This window comes from Pocillopora verrucosa, chromosome 3 (assembly GCF_036669915.1).
Source record: "Pocillopora verrucosa isolate sample1 chromosome 3, ASM3666991v2, whole genome shotgun sequence".
Taxonomy (NCBI): domain Eukaryota; kingdom Metazoa; phylum Cnidaria; class Anthozoa; order Scleractinia; family Pocilloporidae; genus Pocillopora; species Pocillopora verrucosa.
The window spans coordinates 14,703,014-14,728,013 of record NC_089314.1 but is presented as its reverse complement, the minus strand read 5'-3'; the positions used below and the strand labels follow the sequence as shown (position 1 = coordinate 14,728,013).

The 25,000-nt window shown below is 37.6% G+C and overlaps 2 pseudogenes; both read right to left on the bottom strand.

Moving 5' to 3' along the window:
- Positions 1-14,232: 14,232 nt before the first annotated feature.
- LOC136279587 (uncharacterized) lies at positions 14,233-16,829 on the bottom strand (annotated as a pseudogene).
- Positions 16,830-21,565: 4,736 nt separating this feature from the next.
- Positions 21,566-24,122, bottom strand: LOC131798723 (uncharacterized; annotated as a pseudogene).
- Between the last annotated feature and the right edge of the window lie 878 nt (positions 24,123-25,000).

Below are 25,000 nucleotides of genomic sequence, written 5' to 3'. Positions count from 1 at the left end.
ACTAAATTGTTTTTTTGAACTCACTATTAAAAATGATTAAATCTTCTTAGAGTGGTAAAAGGAATGTTAGAATAGCCAGTTAGAATAGTGCAAACATATAAAAATTGCTTCAAGGAGAGGCAATATCAGTTGATGGGAAAACCCTACATTCATTTTGCTTCAGGGGCTTTGCCCCCGGACCCTTAACGGGGCACTGCCCCTGTATGCCACTGGGGGCCTCAGTGGCCCCCAGACCCCCCGCCTAGCAAGGGGGCCTTTGGCCCCCAGTGCCACCTACTTTCTTACATTCTCCTTCTTCTTCAAATATTTTTGACAACCCTGATCAGGTGGATGTTGACGTTCGTAAACAGTCTTAGAGTACAGGGTTTTTAACATTTGCAATGTTGTTAAAGAAACGAGTAAGTATGGTACCTTAAAGAAACATATAGTAGAAAACCTTTATTTAACCAGGGTAATCCCTTCAGAATACTTAAAAGTATATCTGTTGTCACTAGGAGCCCTAGATTAAAACTAATAAAAAGTTCAAAATAAATAATAAGAAACTAAGTAACTATAAGTTAATAATAGTGCAGTATAACAATTAAAATTAATTCTTATTTACTAAATAATTATCATACACAACTGAGCTATTGTAATTAAAACTTTTCTTGGCGGTCTCAGTTCTTACTGCATTTAAGTATATAAAATTGCTTCTTCTTGTTTCTCTTGAATTAACTTCCTTATTCAACTTAAAATAATTCTTTAAAAACTGTGGTACATTATTATTTAAACACCTCTTCACTAAACCTAAAATATGAGCATTACGGCGATCTTCTAAACTCTGAAATTTAAGATAGTTGGTGGATGTTGTACCACATTTAGATTTAACTATAATATTTGAGGCCCGCTTTTGCAAAGATTCAAGACTTTCCATATCTGCTTTATTCCAGCTGGACCAAACAACATTGCAATAATCAAAAATGGGCAAAATTAATGAATTATACATCTCAAAAGCTGCATGTATAGTGATATTCCTTCTGAGGCATCCTAAGACACCAACTCTTTTACCAACCTTAGAAATAACATGACGAACATGGTCTTTCCACGTAAGACTATCGTCAATAACGATGCCTAAATACTTAAAATCATAAACTCTATTAATTTCATAATCACCTATTTTGATAACTACTGTGTCAGAAAGCCTTGCATCAGTTCCAAAAATTACAAATTCTGTTTTTCTTTTGTTGATAAAAAGAGAATGACAAAGAGTCCATTTATTCACTTCATCTAGTTTGGCATTCAAAGTTTCCTCCAAGATTTTAATGTCCTTGCGGGCTGCAAAAACAACAGCATCATCAGCGTATAATAACGTATTACATTTGCTGATAGCAGTGGGTAAATCATTGATGAACAGCGCAAACAACAATGGTCCAAGGATTGGACCTTGCAGCACACCAAAAGCAACATCACAAAGGTCTGACAGAGTACTTTGGACTGTCACCACTTATCGTTTATCGGTTAGGTAATTCCTAAACCTTCCAAGCCCTTTTCCAGTGACTCCATATCCCATAGTGAGTTTCTCCAGTAGCAGGTCATGGTCCACTGTGTCGAACGCTTTCCGCAAATCGATGAAAACTGCTCCAGTTAGTAGACCCTGATCCATACTATGCCTTATGCTGTCAGTGAATGATAAGACAGCCAAATCAGTAGAGTGGCCCTTGTGGAAGCCACATTGGTAGGGACTCAATAACTTGGATATGGTCGGTAGTACAGATATCGGCCAATAATTATCCATGTCATTTGATTTGCCATTCTTGAACAAAGGATTTACACGTACCCATTTCCATTCAGAGGGGACGTATCCATAAATCAAAGAAGCATTAATGAGAGTAGTCAACGGTTTGGCTATTATTTTAGCTGAGTCCTTTAGCAGACGTGCAGGTAACTTATCAAGTCCAACTTTTTTTTTTTGAGCTTCTTTAGTTGATCACAGATGAAATCGACAGATACGTCCTCAAAACGGAAAGTGTACGATGGACCTGACATCAGATGGTAGACATCATCCAAAAACTTGAACGAGTCTGTCCACAGTTTTAGTGAAGAAATTATTAAAGCTGTTTGTAATTTCCTTGTCATCGTAAATTTGAGTTCCATTAAGATCAATACTGGTAACACGCTTTGTTTTCTGGCCAGGCATGATCTGCTTAACAGTTTTCCAAAACTTTTTAGGATCGTCACTGTTTTTATCAATGAGTTCTCTGCTACATTTACTTTTTGAATCACGGACAAGTTTTGTAACGCGATTTCGAGATCTCCTATATGCTGACCAGTCTTCATCCAAATTGGAACGCCTAGCTTTATTTAACAGGAACTCACGCTGACGAATTTCACGTTTAATCAATCCATTCATCCAAGGACAGGTAAGACCACATACCTTTTTGGTTATCAATGGGGTGTGCTCATTCACAATGGACACAAATGAGCCTTTGAAACTTGTCCAGAGATCGTTTACAACTGATGAACCATTAACATTCCCAGGGGAATCCTTTCTTTTCACCACAGATTCTCAGTCAACATCTCTAAGATCTTTACAAAACTTGTGTTGGTCATAATTTGCATAATTCCTGAAAATTTTCATTTCATACGGGAAACGCATCCAATTTAATTTCTGAACACAGTAGATAAGTTCATGATCGCTGAGGCCAGAGGATAACACGCCAGAAGATCATATGTTCTGAGGATTGTTTCTAGCAATCAGGTCAATTAACGTAGAAGACTCAGATGCAATCCGCATCAGAGAATTAGTTCACTAAAGCTCAGGGACTTGAATAAACATTTCATCTGTTTACACTCAGGCTGTGTTGTCTTCTTTGCAGAAAAGAAAAAACCAGAACCAGAACTTCTTTATTCTCTACAGATAATGACTCGATTGTATCTGAAAAAACATTCATGAAGTTGAGATTAGTGTGCTTTGATGAGCTCAGAGGCCTATAAACGTTCCAAAAAGAAAACTTCTGGATTTTGGCAGTGTAATTTCAAGTCACAGGCCTTCGACATCGGGTCTCTCCAAATCTGATCTTCGGATGACTGATAAATTATCTCTCACATACACTATCACACCTCCACCTTTTGAACCCCTGTCCTTCCTGAAGATGGTGTAACCAGGAATACTAACTTCTTCATCCAAAACAGAGCTGTTCAGCCATGTCTCAGTAAATAAAATAAGATGAATTCTGGACTTTAATGTGTTTATGATATAGCGTATTTCATCAAGCTTGTTTAAGAGGTTTCTGATGTTTTGATGTACACATTTTAAACCTTGAAGACTAGCAATATTCTTCAATTCACGAATAAAAATTGTTTCTTCTTGTTGAAAATCTTGAGAGTTCTGCCGAGAGACTGAAGGTATCGAACATAAGCGACAAGTCTTGTTCAGTTCAAACTCCGCGCCAATGCATTTGAGATTGAAATTAGCATAACACTCCTTGCAACTCGCAAGAACTTGATTTTTCTTGACAAGTTTGAAACACCCAGCACAGCATACTTTTGGAGGCCCAGGATTTGAAGCAACATCATCACACAAGAGCAATGCATTTACCAGGATAAGTTTTCAGGTCAAACCAACAATTTGGCGGAACTTCTCTTAGTTAGTCGATGACATCATTGACGTGTGCTTCGTCTTAGAAGTCTTGTGTACACTAATTACAGGTTTGCAGAGCTCTTGACTACTTTGAATACTCTATACTCCATTTAACAAATCCCTTGACTGCATGTCTTTTCTTTGGGAAGTTAATTCAGCCGTTAGAAGAAGTATTAGAAAGAAATGAACAAGATTTACGGAGAACCTAAAAAAAGCAGCGGCCGCCATCATTATGCAATCTTTGCACTATTTGTTTCCTTGGGAAATACTTACTTTATTGGGGCAGTGGAGGGATGGTGTATGGTGGTTTAATTTAAAAAGGATAATACAGTTGAAAAAAGAAAAAAAATCTTAAAAATATCCAAGTAACAAAACAAAAAAAAAAATTGACCTCTCCGAACAGACCAGGGTTATCATCCCACACAGAAAGGACTGGGACTGGGCTTTGTTTTTGGCGAATGGCGAATGAATGCTGATCATGGATTGTGCTAATTATGGCCTCAAAGGGTGAATGGAAGGAGGACAATCAGTTGAAACAAGACTTAAAAACATATGTTAGCCAAAATCTAAAGAGATCAGAGGTTCTTGATTTTATTTATTTATTTTTTTGTATTTTATCAATTTTTATTAATTCAAAGTTACATACATTTTTCATAAACAAACATAATTCACATAAACAGACAGATACGGTACATCATATATCTACATACACAATCCACAGTTCCTCTTAGCTCTCCTCGGCTTCTAAATATAATACTAGTACAGTGCAGCAACAAACATGAGATACTATATCATCTAATAATTTTTGTACTTGTCCCATTTCATATTATGAGCTTTTAGCTTATTAATTGATTTTGCGATCATTGTCTCGAGTTGGTGGATCGTTTTAATTTTGAGGTTTAATACTTTAATTGAAGGAAGAGATTTGTTCTGTTTGCATTGATGCTTTGAGAATTACCGAAAATGTTATCTTTTCCTGAGCACTCTTGAAAGTCTTCAGTACTATCATTTAGTTTCCACTCCTCATTGAAGGTTATACCTTCCTCTTTATAAAGAGAACTCTTGAGTGAAAGCCACCTAGCTGCTTGAAAAACCTTGTGCGGTCTGACATTCAAAGATGAAGCTGAACTTTTATATTTTAACTTTCTCTTTAACTGAACTTTAATGGTTCCACTGCACTTTCAACTCTTGGTAAAATGTGAAAAGTATCAGTTACATCTGCAGGAACATTAACAACATTGCCACTTATTTTTAATTGTTTACCTCTTGGAGCTTGTAATAGTTTTGAAAAGCTAGTCTTGGTGCAACCAGTCTACATTCCAATTCATTTAAGTAAAAAAAACTCTGGTTTCTTAGGGAAACTGCAATCCATTTATAGCAGCTTGAGGTGGAACCTTATTCTTCTTTAAGTACTTATGACATGAATTGCACAACCACTCCTGATTGTCAAAACTTTTTTTTATCCAGAGTATATTTTCCAAGGTTATTATTAGATGACTTTAATGTTTCAGCCAAAATGGCACTATGCCTATACCATAATTGGTTGCAACGTCTACATGTATATATTGGACCTTTAGATACAAGACTGTGCAACACAGATGGCATGTCCTAACATTGCTTTTCTCTCCCTGTAAGCATCTCTTTGTGCTTTAAGTCTTTTTGCTCTGTTATCATTACTTTCATTAGCTCTTCTCTTTCTCATATACTGGTGCATATAAGTTGTGTGGTTTTCCTCCTTCTTGATAGCACAGATTCTTTACTTCTGAGAAGGCACATTACCTGTTTTGTTACTTTACTCTACTGGTATACATTTAGAAGCAATGTTTCCAACTGTTTGTGTATTATTAAAGTGACTGTGACAATTTCATGATGAATTCAATTAGCCAGAGGCTTGAACAGTTGAGACATAATGATATTCCTCAGTATGTCCTATGAAAATGGTTCTTGCACCTCTGAGGCAATTTAAGGGGTGTATAATAGTTTTTTCAGCAAAGTTATGATGAGATTCAACAATGTGAATTATAAGATTCATTGACTCTGCAACTCCTTGTATTATAATAGCATCACACCATGTACCCTGTCTCGACATATTTAACTAGCCTATCCATGATCTATTAGTATTACTCTCGATAAGTCTTTCTGGGTGATCGACCAAATATTGTACTCAAGTGCTTAAATGATAATCTGGAACACCATATAATTGATACGACATGGCTCTAAAAAACAGTTGCCTTCTCCACCTACATCCAGTGGCCTTAAACCAAGCTGATTTAATCTTGACAGAAGTAATGGTGAATTCTCAATAGGAAGTGGACCTGGATTTAATTCAACATCACCAGATAGTAAAAGCCTTCTCTCCACTAAAAAGAATATCTCTGAAACAATTTCATTACTACATGTAGATTTGTTGCTTCAAAAATATATAAATTTTCTGGACTGGTTTTGCTTTACAGCTTCTTTAAGGCACAAGCATGCTCTTCTTAAACACCCACAGTTACTGGTGAGTGGCTGGTAATGCCCCATTTTTTTTCAAACCACGAAAGAAACACTTAAGTAAAGAAACAATCACTTCTTATATCATATTCCAAACACCATCATGTATAATTCGTTGCAAGGTAATAAAACAGCAATGATCTTGGAGTAATTTTCCTAATAGTGGCCTTAATTTTTTGTCCCAGGATTCTACTTTTCATAGCAATCATCGTTTTTTGACATTCACCCTTGAAGGAGCTTGATCTCTTTTATTTATTATTATTATTATTTTTACTAAAAAATATTTAAAGAGGGAGCCCAGCTTGCCATAGCAGTTTTCAGCGAGGCCCTCAAAATTAACAAAATTATATATAAAATAAATAATCACGTAATTAATAAGTAAAAGCATAACAGTGGGAACTATGAAATATCTAAAAGATGATATAAACAGAAAATAACAAAATTGATGAACAAGAGATGATACACTAAACAACCATTAAGATTAAAAAAGTTTAAGCAATGAAGTTTTAAAAGCATCATAAGGTAGACATCTCATGTCTTCTGGAAGGGAATTCCAGTCTGTCTATGCACTATTAAAGGATCTGAGTAGACCCCAGTTCGTGTTTGATCTAATAGATCTAATATTTTCCTTGGAGCGAGTGTTATGGCTGTGATAGTCTGTGCCTCGAGTAATCATACTGTTTCTTTCACTGTCATTTATAAGTTTATGCATAAAAAGACACCGTTGCATTGATCTTCTGGATGATGGATTGATCTAGTTCATATCCAGAAGTGCTTGAGTTGAAGAGGAAAATGTCGCTCAATCCAGTACTAGCTTAGCTGCTTTATTCTGAAGAACTTGAATAGAATCCATCAAAACTTTGTTATTTTTATCACCCCATACGATACTTGCATATTCGAGAATAGGAATGACCATTGTTGACACATAGATCCTCCTTGCATAAACTGGGAGAAGATGCTTGATTCGTTTTAGCACACCTAGTTTCTTTGCTATTTTACTTTGTAGTTGTTCAATATGGTCATGCCAAGTAAGATGCTGGTTTATGATCACTCCTAGATACTTGAATTTGGTAACGTCTCTAGTTGATCATTATTGGCTACAAGGGCTATGTCATTAAACTGACTTAATTTGTCACGTCCTCCAATGACCATAAACTTCGACTTAGTAACATTTAGTGTCAGCTTATTGTTATGTAACCAAGATGTAGTAGCTGCCAAGTCTGCATTGAGCTTTGATTGCAAATTGGTTTGCGAGTTCTCATGACAATGAAATGCTATGTCATCAGCAAACATTGTCATCTTTGAGTGCTGCAGTTCAGATTGAACTCCATCAATATACACCAAGAATAGCAATGGCCTCAGAATACTACCCTGCGGCACTCCCATGGTGACTTTAGCTGGGGCGGACAATGCATTTACACACATTGTTTTTTTAACTCGACCAGTGAGAGATGAGCGGAACCATTCTAAGCTTTTCCCTGCTACTCCTAGTGACTTGAGTTTGTTGATGAGGAGCAGATAATTGACAGTGTTGAACACCTTACGAAAGTCCGGGAACACTGTTCCCGTCACGCATCCTTTGTCCATATTTTCTAAGACTTGATCTGTAAAGTCAATTAGGGCTGTGGAAGTTGAACGCTTTAGTTGGAAGCCAAACTGTGATTGTGATAATAGTCTGTTTACTTCCAAAAAAGAACTTAACTGAATATGCGCTGATCTCTCTATGATCTTGCTTATAGCTGGTAAGATTGATATTGGCCGATAGTTATCCTTTATTGACTTATCTCCATCTTTAAATAATGCAATGACTTTTGCACACTTCCAGACCCTTGGAAATACTCCATCACTGAAGGATTTATTGATCAAACCAGTTAGTGTTTGGGCAATGACGTTAGAAGCATCCTTCAACAGGCGAGCACTTAGCTTGTCAAGTCCAACAGCTTTGTTAGGTTTTAAGGATTTAAGGGCATTATGGACAAAGTTCACATTAACATTATCCAAGTGGAATTTAGAAGAAGGAGTGTCAGAAGTAAAAGCAGTTGAAATGTTTTGAAACGGTTTTGCTTGTACTTTCCCTATTGACACAAAGTACTGGTTCATAATCTTGGCAATGGAGAGATTTTCAGTGCCATTTCCCATTTTCAAAGAGTGAAGAAACAGTCGACTGTTTAGTACCAGGGAGTATTTGTTTTATTGCACGCCACATTTCACAGGAATCACCCTTTGCGTCTTCAATCATCTGAGAAAAATATTTTGACTTGAGATTTTTTTTCTTCATGATTGGTATAATTGCGTAATTTTCTGTACATTCCCCAGTGGTAGGTTCTATTGGTGGAGCATGCTTTCCTGAGGTGATAGTCTTTATCTCGTTTCATTTCAGCAAGTTTTGATGTTACCCATGGGGTTTTACTTCCCTTAGCTCGCTGAATCTTAAGAGGAGCAGGTTCATTTGCTATCTCAGAAAACAATTTTTCCCATAAGAAGACAGCAACATTGACATTTTCAACTCCATCAACAACTGACCAGGGGACTTGATTAAGATCTTTTATAAACTCCGACTTATTATAATTCTTGAAAGACCGATATTCAAATTTCTTTGGTAGAATTTTTGGAACGCCTCCTTTCATCATGTAATAAAGCAAGCTGTGATTGCTTAGAGTTGTATGGATGATGCCAGATTGAACAATTTCACCATTTGCCAGGCAAAATTTGATTTTTTTCTTGATAATTTAAATTTTAAGGCTAGAATCATGAGAAACATCATATGTAGTTCAATTTACTACAGCTTCCAAATGTGTTTCAGTGTTATTGAATACCCTTTCTGAAGTTGAAAAGTCGCCTTTTCCATCGTTCTGAAATTGGGGATTTTCTATGCACTCATTTTCAATCATTTTGACAACAGTTCATATAAGGGGCTTTCAACAGTTCTCCAAAAGGGAATTTTCATGAATCCTACGAGAGGATTTGCAGTTGTTCTCACAGGGGAATTCCTCTTCGTTACCACATGGGTAATTTCCTTTTTTGCAAGCCTTCGTCATTCTATTTTTTGAACTGGAAAATTATTAAATGCAAATCGAACACTGTTTGAAGAATGTGGTAACTCATAGTTGATCATTCTCCACCCAACTGTCTTCCTTTTGACATGTTCTGTTCGCAGAATCACACTTGTTTTCAAGCTATTCCATTCATACCCAACGCAACAACACACATTGCGCAGTATGTCTTTTAAAGCACAAGCCGGAAGCAACGCCTTTTCTTGAAGGCTATTCAGAAACACTGACCAAAAGCTGTTGCAAATCATGTCTGACTTTAATATCAGGCAAAATAAAACATACTTACCAAAAGAAATAAGCAGAAAACAGTGTTGCTACTGCTTGTAAAGAAATCCATCCCACACGAACCAAGCTACTTACAATGATGTCCACAGTTGTCAAACCGGTTTAACCAGTTCACTGCATTGGTTTAGGAGATTTCTTTGTTCTGACTGGATAGATTGCTAATTTCTATTGTTTACACAAACGACGATAGCATAGTGCCTACAACCACAGCCAAGGCCTGGCCCTAGGCAAAAAAATGGGTAAGTGGTCAGATAAATCATATATAATAATGCCACTAAAAACACTATGGGCAAGGTTGTTGGTGAATATGTTGTCAATTACTGTTGCAGAGGATGAGGTGAGGTGTGTTGGATTGGAGATGAGACTAAGAAAGGTGTGTGAAAATAAGCTGTCAATAAATTCCTGTGTTGGTGTTAGTTTTGTAACGTGTAACTTGTGTACTTTTCTGTTGTGTTTGTTCCGGTTTATTATTTCTTTGTTGGTTAATGATTTCTATTTCAATCAGTTTTATTTAAGCACATGTACCAGATATTATATTTCATATTTCATCACTATCAGTTTCTGTCAACACCATTATTCATGTACAATCCTCTATTGGCGATTTATCTGCAATCATTAGAAGTTAGACCAAAGTAAGTTGTTCTTTATTTCACATTTAAGATATTTCCTTTTTTTTTTTTTGATATGTATATCAACTTCTCGCTTTCAATTCACTTTGTAATCGCTTCATTGTTAGTTAGGCTGGTGTTACATTCCTCAGGGATATTTTCTTAGTTTAATTTCTGCTGCATTTTCTTTAAGTTCGAATCACACAAATTCAGCTACAACATTACCATCAATCATAACTAAACTATCTCCAATCTTTAATTCTACCTCTTCATCTGTGATTTCACACTGATTTCCTTATTTTCATTTGTAATTTTGATTATGTACTCCATTTGATTAAACCATGATTTATGTTGTGCATTTGGATTGTCTTCTCCGCTACACTAGTAACCTTTAAAGGTTACAGTTGGAACATGATGATTGTATTGGAGAAGATCTGGGTTTAAGTCTCCCATCACATAACAATGCTTATTGTCTTTACAAATTGGTGAGAGAACATTGTTGAATTTGTCTATAAACATAGCAGTGTATGTTAAGAATCTGATAAAAACTTTTTTAGTATCATAGTTATGAATGAGTATCATACATAGAATGGAGTGTTTCATCAAAACATCATGAATTTCAATAAAGTTTTGCAGAAGTATTCTGCTGCACCTCATATTTTGAACTCTCTCCTTGGTGATCAATCTTGTGATAAAAGTGTCATGTTTGACATGTGCTAAATTTTAATTTTTTTTTTAAGCTTTGGCTACCAGCAGTCACTATTAATATCCTAAAAAAACTAGAAATTAAATTTAATCTTACATCAAAGGTGTCAAATCCGAGCTCCATCATCTTCTGAGAATAAAAAGTAACCTTTCAGCTAACACTTCCTCCTTTTGGAACACTTACTCCACTCACTCTTTGACTTAGGCATTCCCCAGTCTGCTTTTTCCATGTATGGGTTTTTGGGACTGCTGTGTTTTTTTGGGTCTTTGACGTCTTTACAGGAACTTTGAGTGCTACACAAGTAAAAACATCAATTGGCGACAGCTGGCAGGATTTTGCACCAAGATTAAATTAAATCCTACAGATTGCGTCTTATCAATGGCATTAACAGACTTCATAAGAAATGCTCATATGGATGCTCACAATAGGGTCAACTTACATGAACTGTTTCTGTATAGCTGTATAGGCTACTGTCAAAGGAACATCATTATATGCAACCACTGCAATCTATGTGGTTGGCACATGATTATAAATGTCTTTTAAGCTACAGTGGGTGTATTAGTATGTTGTTCACATTGTTGTTTCCCTAAAATGTGGAGGATTAAAAACCGGATAAGGTTTTCTCCTCACCATCAGTAGCAACGTCTTCATCACGGTCATCACCAAGTTTAAGGTATATGGTAAACTCATAGTAGCAAACTGACTCTAATAGATGCCTCTTGGGTTACAAACTAAATAAATTCAGTAATGAGCCCACTCCCATAGAGGGTTTATCTTGTTTCTTCAACTAACTGTGTCCTCGGAAACTCACAGCCCTTCGACTAGTGGTTTGCTGATGGAAATAGCCTTTCATGCCCATTAAAAAAAAGGGTCAATGCACTTTTTGTGATAGCAGAATAAACTAATCTTGTTCAAAGCTACTAAGACATTTAACAATTGGTTCATACGTCAGTGTACATTCATTGAGATATGAAGCACGCGGGAAGTTTGGAGAGCACGAAAGATGTGTAAGAGTTGCTCAAGGCATAGCTGAGAGCAACTCTAGCTTCTTGAGTGCTCTCCAAACTTCCCAAGTGCTTCATATCTTGACGAACACACAGCTGAGGTATGAACCAATTGTTTTATAACATTTTCAACCCGATAGAAAATTTTTTTCTTGGGGGATTAGTTTGCTGATGTCATGAGCGTGCATAATAGGATTACGAAGCACACTCGCACAATTGAATTTGATTACACAAATTTAATAGCTATGTTTTAAAGCATTTTAACCAGTAATTCTTTTGAATGAAGGCACCTCAACTGCAAATTTTCTTTATGGTTTTTTTTTAAATATATGTTTAATATTTCATTTCTTTCTGTTTTGTAAGAAGGGGACTTTTATTTTCATTTTTTTCCAGTTCAGCATGGGGAATACACAAACCGGAGAAAATTCTTTAACTGCCATTCCTGTCACTTTCCTCTTCAGCCTTGCCAAAATTATCAACATCTCAAAGATCTGGGCCAGCAATTTCTGGAAAAGAATATGAAAATGCAGATTTTATCTTAATTTAACATTGTTGAAGTGGAAAACTGTAGTGGAGCTGTTTAACTGTCAAATGTTGTAGATGTATTAAAATAAATTAGCAGCTGCAAACTAGAGTAGTTGATCTTATCTACCACCATGTGTTTAAACTGGGCTTAGGAGCAAAACATGCTTTATTCAGCAAAATAAAAGAGTAATGTGGTTTAAATGTTTTTATTTTATTTGTTTAATATATAATAATAATAATTTTATTATTATTATTAAATACATGTAAACATCTAGAAGAAAAATGAATAAACATTTTTCACTAATTCAATATTGTGTTTAAGTAATTGTAATATAATGGCTCTGATAAGAAGTTCCCATAAGTACTTTTTTTAGGATGTCCCCATAAGTATGGCATGTAGTCTCCATAAATAGTTGTGCATGGGCATGTCCCCATAAGTATGGCAAGTAGTCTGTTTAACTAGTTGTGTATTTGCATTTCCCGACTGGAATGTAAGTGTATCATGCTTTAGTTATTTTGGGAAAAAAAATGCAGTTTCAAAAACAACACGATCAACCTTTTTTGTGTGGTCCCTTGATCTTCCATGCTCTGCATACTTCAAGGATATAAGTATAAGAACAAGCAAATTATGCCTGAAATGTGGCATCTACAATCCTTCACAGGAATTTACAAATACATTGCCATCATTTTGAAACAGTGACAGATGTACCGTGGGATAAGGTTGGCAGAATGAAGCATGAAGAATTTTAGACTACATGCGAGGTGATTGCTTTTTCGTGGAACACGATTTGTAAGTAACTGATGTTTCCTCTCACTTTTATAACATAGTTGGCACCTTAAAAGTATTTTTAAAAACAAAAATGCTAGTGTGTGGCTTCCAAGAACAATAAAGACATAAGAACAAGGGAAATTAGTTATGGAATTGAAATTACCCACAATCTTGTACCAGTCATTTAACTCAATTTCTGCCAGTGTTTTCCCGGCGAACTTTCTTGTTTCACCTCGATCGATTGTAAGAAGTAGCTTGCTCACATTAGCAATCTCAACAGTTGATTCGTGAAGATGGTAAAAGTTCCCATGCACTTAGATATCATGACCAAGGTGCCTTGCTAGCCAGTCTACCTCTGTTTCGTTTAGAGAGGGGACTTGGGAAATGGTTGCTATACACTCTCTGAGCTTGGTACTGCCTATATTTGTGGGGTTTGACAGAGGTGGGTCACCCTCCATAGCAAATTGCAGCAGGCAATCCCATGCTCTCCTGTGGTCGAGTGACTGTCTGTTTGGCCTGGCAAATATAAGTGGATTTTCCTCTGGAACTCCCACAGCTTTTCTTGTCTTGATGAGGAGATTGATGGTATATTTCACCTTTGGTGTCAAAATTACCGGTACCTTTCTGCCCCTCTTATCGCATGAATCTCAACTATATCTAATCTGTTTTAAAATCAAGATAATTAAGGCATAAATTTCATTTGCTCAAACAATATTTTACAAATTTTAATTAAAATGCCTTCTTTGGTATTCAAAAATAATAAATAAGATAGAGAATGTGTTCTTTGGAATGGCCCAAAAACTTATTATCAGCATCAAAAGGACACATCATTATGCTGAACAATTTGAAAGACTTCCTAAAATGTTTCCACTGTCTTTGTTGCAATTGTGATACCATGACATCAAGATGTGCAATGTGTTACCCTGTAATGGGTTGTTGAAATTTCAAGGAGAAGGGAGCCAGGCTAAAGGTCAAACTTTGAAACTGAGGAAACTGTTTACTTAGACTGGATTTTCCAGGGTTCAAACCGATAAACCCACTGTGGGAGGGTGGGGGTAGAATGGATATTTCCAGTACAATGAGGCTAACCTTCCTTCATTATTTAAGACAAGGCCTCTATTAATACTAATTGATTAATTTGTTAATCAACCTTATATGTGGGCTTTTAACCTAGAATCTCACTCGCCATCTGGATAATTCTCTTTGAAAGCCACTTAGTGATGCCATAATCTCAGGGTTATTTACTTGCTTCCAGTCTGGTCTGTGAAGACAACTTTCTGAAAGCATCTTTGACACCTCCCCGTCCCTTCTTTTAATAAAAATAACCAGTCTTGCAAGTGTAGCTTAAGCAAGGTGGCTCCATGCTTCTAGCGGAGGTTCTGTAAGGACTTGTTTGCTGGAAGAAATCTTTGAAAGGAGGCTTCTTTGTAGTTTCTCAAGATCCTCTGCTAGAGATAATATTTCAATTTTATTAAACTTGCTTTCTTCCACGGTATTGAGAGAATGATGGGAAATACAATGGCCCCATTCCGAGTCTAAAAGTTTTTCAAAATTGTCAGAATCCTCTTGCAGATCTTTGTCCTTTGTGTGAAAGACTCTGCCCCGAAGAATAGAAACACACCTTTTTAGAGAATGAACAACCTTGAGAGACAATGATGGTGTTGCAACTCTCTGGACACCTTCAAACTCAAACTTTGAAAGGCTTTTCACTGCACTGATGACAACATCAAACCTCGCTGGCTTGATGAAATCTCCAAGCTGGGTATTTGGACTGAAATCTGCTGGACAATATTGTTTAAGGAGCCGAGCAAGTTCCCTCATTTTTTGAGCAGTAAGGTGCTGTTGCTTTTCACCATACTGTTCAACCAAAAACAACCCCACGTCCTTGATGAGCCAGTTGTCTTGAACAGCTAGAAAGACTTCATCTCTTTTCATAGTTAAGAACAGTCAGCTTAATATACTGCTGGCGTCACTAGAACAGGTGGAAGGATTAGGTTCCCTCATTTTTTGAGCAGTAAGGTGCTGATGCTTTTCACCATACTGTTCAACCAAAAACAACCCCACTTCCTTGATGAGCCAGTTGTCTTGAGCAACCAGGAAGACTTCATCTCTTTTCATAGTTAAGAACAGTTAGCTTAATATACTGCTGGCGTCACTAGAACAGGTGGCAGGATTAGGTTCCCTCATTTTTTGAGCAGTAAGGTGCTGTTGCTTTTCACCATACTGTTCAACCAAAAACAACCCCACTTTCTTGAAGAGCCAGTTGTCTTGAGCAACCAGGAAGACTTCATCTCTTTTCATAGTTAAGAACAGTCGGCTTAATATACTGCTGGTGTCACTAGAACAGGTGGCAGGATTAGGCAACAATGACCTAGCCTTGGCTTGCACCCTCTGATGTTTTAGGGAATTGTAACCTTCTCATTTAGAATCACGAATTGTGATGTGTTTCCACAAGTTCTGTTGCTTTATGAAGCTAAAGCAATACTGGCATGGTAGGTAATCACCAGGAATGCATTTTTCATCAGAGGCGGGACGTGTCTTGAGAATGAGCTCCCCTCTTCCAGTTTCTAACACAGTCAAATTGTACTGATAGGTACTCAATAACCTTAGTTTCCCAAGGGATTTCTTTCTTGTGGGAGATCCTTTATCGAGGGAGACTGCCATGGCTACTTCCCTTTTGGACCAGTGTTCATGCTCATAATGTCTTGCAATTTTAGAAAATAATTTGCCACAATAATAACAAGCCTGCTTCTTATCATAAACTCTTCCCTTGCCTTCTTTTTTCTGAGTACATTGTACCAACACTGAAATGATTTATGATGAGCATTACATTGATTTCTACTTCTGAAAACTCAAAGCATTACATTAAATTCCTATTCATCAGCTTCAAATTCTTTCTCTAAAATTAATCAAATTTTCTTTGTTGAAAACTTAATTGTTTCATGATTATAGCTTTAATATGTAGAGGAAAATGTATGAAATGAAGAAATATGATCACTGCCTGCCAAACTCAAATTAAAATAAGTGCCAAAAACTTGTGCGATATTTTTGGACAAAACTGATCATTATTCTTGATCAAAGGCTCCTTAGAGCTACCTTGTGTTATGTATCAATTATTTAATAAATTGCAGAAAACTTTTCAATTTTTGTCATCTGCTTCCAATAGCACTTGAAGTACCCTGAAATGAGAAGTTGATTATTTTGAAACCTTAAAAGAATTAGCCAGGGAACTTAAACTTGGAGCTTTTATTAAAACATATGCATACTAACAACAGAAATAAGATGAAGTTTCAAAACACAGTCATAAAATGATTATCACAGTTTTTTAAGTAAAAAAAGGTCACATTTGCCTTTGCTGTAGCTTTTGCTTCACTTTCCTCTAGTTTTAAAGACTATTTACCTCCTGAATTTTTTTTTCTGTGGGGAACACTGTCTCACTACATAAAGAATCCTCTCCCTTGGTTAACTGTCTATGACTAGATGTAGTAATGATAATCGTTTTCTTCCCTTTTTAGAAATTATTTGGAAAATTGAATAATATAACAACAAAACAATACAGAGCAAAAATGAAGCCAACAATAACTTTCTATATGGTACTATGCAAGTCAGATTTACACAAACTTACATGTCTTTCTTGTCAAACAATGTATTTAAGCTATAAACAGTAACAATTTCAATTATATAACATCCTCGGACAAAGAACAATAGAAGTCTACATTTCATTGATTAACAGCTTGGTTTGAGGATTTACAGAAACTTACATGCATTTTGTAATATATTGCTAGTGATATAAACCCACGAGGTCAAACAACATGGCCGCTTCAACACAACTTTATTCCAGCAATGTATTCTGGGTACGTACACAGTAACCCTAGAGGGTACTTAATATATTACACTGCTTTCCCCTTACAAATAAGATATCCTTACAAGTAACACAATAGTAGCTATAACATTCACTACAGGTTCAGTCGGTCAACAGGTTTCCTAATTCTCTCTGATCGCCTCAGAACAACCAGCGATGGTGTGTTTACATTCTCTTCACTAATACTAGAATTAGGCTCATTATCTTTATCTGAAAAATTGACTGGTGGCTGCGGCACCCCGGATGAAACTTGGCTATTATCTACACTTAGAGTAGGTTGCTCACACAGTTCTGAGACAGGTATGTCCAACTCTCTAGTTTCATGTGGCACCTGATCATGTGCTTTAATTAAATGATCAACATGAACATATCTGGTCTTATAGCCAGTCTTAACTAAATATGTTCTGGGTCCACAGACCTTAACTACCCTTCCCAGAATCCACCTCTCAGTATTGCTACGGGCTTGAGTATTTCTCACTTGAACAACGTCATTCTCTGCAAACAGCTTGATGACCCTTTAAATCCTTATATTCCTTCTGCTTATTTGTTTACTCTCTACGGTTTTGGCTAGATCAGGTTTCACTAGAGTTAAACGAGTACGCAGTCTACGTCTCATCAACAGTTCTGCTGGCGTAGCACCTGTGGTGCTGTGTGGGGTGGTACGGTATCTCAAGAGGAAGTCTGCTAGTCTATGTTTGATAGACCTTCCCTTGTTTCCCTCTAGAACTTGTTTGACAAGCGCCTCCTTTACCACCCTGACTGATCTCTTAGCAGCACCATTTGATTGTGGGTGATAAGGAGGAGTTAGGGTATGTTTAATGCCATTTTTATACATAAACTCAGCAAACTCACTTGAAACAAATGTGGCCCATTATCTGATACCAACTCCTCGGGCAAACCATGTTGGGCAAATATAAGACGCAACTCATTTATGGTTTTCTCTGTGGTGATTGAGGTCATGTGCTTAACCTCTATCCATTTTGAAAAACTATCAACCACCACAAAAAAAAAATCACTCCCTTTCTGACAAAAATCAACATGAATACGCTGAAAGGGTCGCATGGCCCATTTCCAGGGTATCAATGGGGCACAAGGTGGAGAGGTCCGCACATCCTGACACACTGAGCATAGTTTAATCTTTTGTCCAATTTCCTCATCCATCTTGGGCCACCAAACACAGGTGCGTGCTATTGCTTTCATTGCACAAATGCCTGGGTGCTCCCAATGCAACTCCTCCAACATCTTTTCCCTAAATACTGGGGGAATGATCACCTTGGAACCCCAGAGAATGCAATTTTGTTCGCAAGAAAGTTCATGTCGACGGGTGTAATTGGGTTTTAAATCTTCATCACAAACCTCTGGCCACCCCACCATGACCCAACAAGTACCTTGCCTAACCCTGGATCCATCAATGTAGCTTTCCCAATCTCTTTTGCAGTTATGGGGAAATCTTTGTCAATGGCACTTACATTGTAAATCTCACTCTCACTGCCAATCTTAGACTCTTCATGGGGTAATCTAGAAAGGGCGTCACAGTTGCTGTGCTTCTCGGAGCTCCTGTACTCAATGTTATAGTCATATGCTGAAAGGACAAGTGCCCAGCGCTGCATACGGGCAGCTGCAAGTGTGGGTATAGCTGCTTTTGGGCCCAAAATAGCCAACAATGGCTGGTGATCAGTTACTAAAGTGAACTTTCGTCCATATAGAAACTGATTAAATTTTTTTACCCCGAAAATAATAGACAAGGCCTCCCATTCAATTTGAGCATAATTTTTCTCACTTGAGCTGAGGGTACGTGACGCATATGCTATTGGCCTTTCTTGACCATCCTCCATTACATGACTAAGCACTGCCCCCAAACCATAACTCGATGCGTCACAAGCTAACTTAAGTTCACGATTTAGATCATAGTGGACCAACAGCGACTCACTGGTGAGGCCCTCCTTGCATGCCTCGAAAGCTTTCTGGCGGTCATCTGTCCATTCCCATTGAATATTTTTCTGCAAAAGCCTATGCAGAGGTGCTAAGGTTGTAGCCAGCCCTGGCAAAAAGGAATGATAATACTGAACCATGCCCAGGAAGGACCTTAATTCACTCACATTCTTTGGGGCTGGGGCTCTTTTCACTGCACTGATCTTCTCCTCCACCGGTTGCAGGCCTTTGGCACTTATTCTCAGACCTAGATAAACCACTTCAGGTTTCAAAAACTCGCATTTTGCCAGTTTTAAATGCAAATTGTATTGGTGTAGCCTGTCCAACACATCAGCAAGTATCTTGAGATTCTCTTGCCAGTCATTGCCCCCTATCAAGATGTCATCTTGTTTACAAACACATTTTTCAATTCCCTGAAGAATTTGATCCATTTTTGCTTGAAAGATTTTTGGGGATGACTTGACCCCATAGGGCAATTTCTGGTAGGAATAAAGGCCTTTATGAGTGGTAATTGTCAAGTACTCTTGACTTTCTTTGTCAACATTCAGCTGGGCATAGGCATGTGATAGATCAAGCTTACTAAATACCTTAGAGCCAACCAGAGCAGCATACAAATCCTGAGTAGTAGGTAAAACATATTGCTCATCTTCAACTGACTGATTGATAGTGGATTTGTAGTCTCCACATATTCTGACAGTGTTATCAGCCTTTGGCACTACCACAATTGGGCTAGCCCAAAGTGACCTGTCAACTTTCTGAATAACACCATGCTTTTCTAGTTTGTCTAACTCTTTTTCGACTTGCTCTTTTAAAGCGTATGGAACCCTACGCGCTTTCACGAATACAAGTTTTGCATCGCCTCTCATAGTAATATGGGCCTCAAGGCCCGTCACACCTTTGTAACTCTCAGTAAACAATTCGCTATGTTTAGATAGCAACTCATTCAGTTGACTATCAGCACTCCTAGGGTCTCCCTTGGGAATACAAAATATCTCACCCCACTCAAACTTAATGTGCCGCAGCCAGTTTTTACCAAGTAAAGTAGGTTTTGCATCATAATTGGCTAGAAGAATGGGTAGAGAGTATTGTTTACCCTTATACACTATGTCACACTGCATTTCCCCTGACACATCAAGTAATTCACCCGTGTATGTCTTAAGTGTTACTTTAGAAGGAGACAGAGGCTTGTCTGCAAACCTCTCTAGATATTCACTTCTACTCATTATTGAGAAATCTGCAGCTGTGTCTAACTCCATCATACACAGGTAACCATTGATTTCCATTTCTACAGTGTACCTATTGCAATTAGGCTTGTTTTGGTCAAGCGAATTCAGAGAATAAATTCCTAATTCCTCATCCTCACACTCATCATTGCCTGATTCTGAAGCGTGTACACTATGAATTTTACCCTTTTTCTTTTCATCCTTACTGCGACAAACAGAAGCTAAATGCCCAATCTTGGAGCACTTGTAGCATTTTGCTGACTTAAATTTACAAGACTGACCTGAATGATTACCCCCACACCTAGGACATGACAATTGTTCAGTGTTCTTCTTTTCAGTGTTTTTACTTCCTTGTTCTGTCAACCTGTTTACTTGAACAGTTTCACTGCGTGAAGGGTGAAATTCTTGGGTGTTCCTGTCTGCCATCTCCATGGTCTTGGCAATACTGTAAGCCTTTTTGAATGTGAGGTCATCTGTGTTCAGTAGTTTGTTTTGTATCTTCGGATTGTTCAGTCCGCATACGAATCGGTCACGTAACGCCCGACTGAGGAATTCACCATAATTACAGTGGACCGCCAATCTCTTCAAAGCCAGCACATAATCGCTAACTGATTCTTCGGATTTTTGATTTCGCGTGCCAAAGTGAAAACTTTGTGCGATTTCCAGGGGCTTCGGGTTGTAGTGTTTCTCCAAGACTTCCACAATGTTAGTGAATGACACGTCCTTTGGTTTAGTGGGCGCCAATAAGTTGCTGAGGGTTGTGTATACCTCCGGCCCCACTTCTGTCAGGAAAATGGCACGTTTCCTGTTCGCTACCACAAGGTTGGTGGCAGCGCTTCCCTCTCCTGTTGTCGTTACAATGTTGTTGGCTGTAAAGAACATTTCCATCCTCTCGACGTAGGCACTAAACGTTTCACGTGCGACGTTGAACTCGCCAACACGTCCAAATAATCCACTCGCACTAGTGCTGGCCATCTTCTTTGCCACAACACACACAGCGTTGTCCAAAGACCTTGCACTTTTGAATGACGTGGAAAAACGACGGATCCTCGTTGCCAAAATGTAATATATTGCTAGTGATATAAACCCACGAGGTCAAACAACATGGCCGCTTCAACACAACTTTATTCCAGCAATGTATTCTGGGTACATACACAGTAACCCTAGAGGGTACTTAATATATTACACATTTCGTTTTGAGGCTTGTTGTGTAGATTAGTCAAATCTCTAACATATGAGAGTAAACAGTAACAAAATATTTCAGTTATATGATATCCTTCATAGTTGAACAGCTGGCAAAGGACGTGCACAAACTGTTTGCTTTGGGATGGGCCAGTTCAACGTTAATGGTATTAACAAATTTCAATTATATATTAACATCCTCTGAGAATGAATAATCAAATTGTACATTGTAATAGTCACAAAAGGGTATTGCACTGTTCACACAAAATGTAGAACTGCATTTTGTACTGACTTATATTTGCCACTAATCAGACTTTCCTTTTGGATGGTTAAAGGAAATGACCTCTGTTATGTTTGTTGTTTGGGCATTGTACACCAAAGAAACATCTTCTAGAGACATCAGATATACTTCAATGTCATCAATTTTATCTTTTAAGGACAAGTTAGATCCAGCCAACAGGGTTCTAGTTGCCCCTGTGAAAGCCAGGATCCAGATATCTTGGTTGGTGTTTCCCTCAGCCTTGGTGATGCAAATTTTTGCTGAAGCCTGAAGTTTGATATCCTTCGACCTCTTTTGTGTACCACAATTCTCACATTTCAGTGTGGTGCATGTGAATGATTTCGCATTGTTTAATCTTCTTTTGCATACTTTGCAGGAACAAAATATGTTCAGCTTTGATACAAAATTGAACTTTGTGGTGGTTATTTCTTTTTCTGGACTTTTAAGCATATCTGGTCCAGTCAGTGTTTCAACTGTTTGTGACATAGGGATTGCTGTTGTGCTTGGTGATGTACTCAGATAGGTAGATCCTTGGAAATTCCTTACTGTCAGGTTGGTGAAAGTGTATGAGTTACCAGTTGTCAAGGTATGGACAAGTGGCTCCCAAATGTGAATCATAGATGAGCCAAATTTGTCCTCCAACACACAAACTTCCTTCACATGGGCTGCTGCCCCAGTGGATCTGAGAACAACAGCCTTGAGATCTTCTTTTCCCATGGTTAGGGAGCCACTGATATTTACTTTCTGATTTGAGTGTAAATTTTTTACTTCAGACACAGTTACTGATGTGGCAGCACTTGGTTCTGCCACACTTTCAAGCTTTGGTTGGTCAACATAACTAAATGACACATTCAATAAGCCTGCCTTATGAATGGCTGATTGTTGGTTTAAAATGCATTCGCAATTTCTTCTTGTGCTGTACTGGGCTCTTTGTTTCCTTGAAATGTCTCAAGGAATGGTGGACATGAAGATTAGAGCCTACCAAACGTTTCACTTTAGTGGGTGAAGTCTGAAGTTGAAACTCATACCACTGATGCTTTGATTTAACGGACTTCTTAATTGGGCTGAGGTTGTGAATAAACCCATGCTCGTTTGCTGCAAATAAGCTAAAGATGGGTAGAATATGAGTGAGATAATTACTTTTGATTGCTTTGATGATGATGATAATGATGATAAATAATTTTGGGGGTTTGGATATTTCAAGAAAGTCACACATTGCAGATAAGGCTTGAATTATAAGGGATGTAGAGTAAGCACTAATTATTACAGAGAAAAAAACAACAACAACAAAATGGCCTTTACCTTTCACAGATATAGTCAGGGGCCAAGAGACTGTGTTGCTATAAAATAACCGGGAAACCAGTTGCCCCTGTTTAGGCCTAGACCACTTGGGGGCATGCATGCTTAGTAGATAAAATTGCAATACTTACATAATTCCTTTTGCTCGCCATTGTCTGCAACAAAGAAGAATGTTTTATTAAAATGCATAAAGTCAAACGAAGAGAAAAAGGGGAACACAATCATTTGTATTTAAATATTTGCTTTAGCTTTTGCAAAATATGTTTGATTGCATTAATTCAAAGTTACTCAAGATGTCCATTTTGAGAAGTATTTTTAGATAAAGAATCAAGTCTATTTTCTAACAATCTATATTTCAAAAAAGTTGATTTTTGTAAGCTTGCAGCATTTCAATGCCATTGGCTTGATTATGAGATCTTGGAGTTTTTTTACTCTACTAAGAGCAACGTTTGTCATACCAAGTGAATTCTCTGAAGGGCCGAGATCTACCCATGCTTTTCTAAGGGTTAAACCTCGGCTCTTGTGAATAGTCATGGCCCATGCTAGCTTTAAAGAAAGTTGTTGTCTTCCACATTTCTGACCTATGTTTTGAGAAATCTGGGTTATTGGACAAATTGGAATGCATTTTGGAAAACTTGCAGTCAGAGAAGGTCCACTATAGTCTTCATCAAACTGAACAAGAGCACAAATTGGTAGGGCTGGAGGAGTTAGGCCATCAGCATAAACAAAATCTAGTGCAGTTCCTAATGCACCATTGCAAAGACACTTTCGTCCAAATGTTCATAGTGAGCATAACTCAAGCACCTTTAGCTAAATATATGACAGGCTCTAATCATCCTATTTCATCAGAGCTTAGCATTTGAGCACCGCCTGAGTGACAGGCTTTAATTGTTGCTATTGGATGGTTCAGACTTTTTAATTTGTTCAAGTTCATTTCTGCCACTTTGGACTTCAGATAGGATAGCCTTACAGATGATGTTAGAGTTTCTTCAATATTTGTTACATTTTCAGGAGTTCTAGATGGTAATGTCAGCCAATCTGCTATAGTGGATTCTCCATTACGTGCCCTAAAGCAATCTTGGTCATTACTTTTGCCATCAACTCTATGATTCACTGACAATGTGACAACTTGTTTGAACTCTTGATATATGAGGTGACCCTGGATTTGCTTATCTGATTTCTGCAAAGAATGGAAAAGTGGTTTATCACCAGCCGGGGATAAATGTGCTATATCACCCACCAGAATAACAGAAAGACCACCAAAAGCTTGAGAGAGATGCATTTACTACTTCATGTTTTGCACTTACACATTTGAGTGAGAGTAAATGATGCATAACTTCTTGGATTGAAAAGTCTCTGTCCCACACTTTTTATCATGATTTGCTTTAACATGTTATAAATGTCACTTGTATTTGATATTTTGCTGATAGCATTGGTGAATGCATTATTTAGAACTGAAGAAGCTTTCTCTCCTTTTGATGTGTACTTCACAAGATATTCCAAACATACCCAATAATCCACAATAATTTGAATATCACAATTTTCTCTCTATCCTTGGAGTTGCAGTGGTTTGTGACAGTTTGATCTTGAATCATTCTGCTTAGTAACAATAGTTGCTCCATACTTTGTTTGGCCTGATTAAATGTTTATTGCTTTAAAATCTATTCTTGTCTTGGCACAGTCTGCTCTTTGTATGATGAGTTAAGAATGTCAGCTATTGGTTGGTATAGCAGTTCAGCTTACTCTTTTAAGAACTAGTTAGACAGGCCGTTGGGGCCTGGGGCCTTGTGTTTATTCAGGTGTAACAAATTTCCATAGACTCGCTGTGGGGTGGCTTCTGGAAACACCAGGTTGTCCTCTAATGGTAGCAGGTAAACACCCGGCTCTCGGTTTAATGGTTGAATAGACGCAACGGTTCTAAAGTTAACCCTAGCAATGCTAGGGTTTTCCTTTAAAAAATGTTTCCTTGACTTAGGAGTCTGTGCCTTTGAATCATATTGAATGCCTGATAAGCAAACTGTGGGTGACTTGCAAACCTATATGTCCAGTTACCATTATTATATTCAGCAAATTTAATCAAATATTTTATTTCCAAGGGTCACATCATGCATTGCAGCACTGGGAGTAGGATCTCCTTCACCATATGGAAACAAAGTTGGA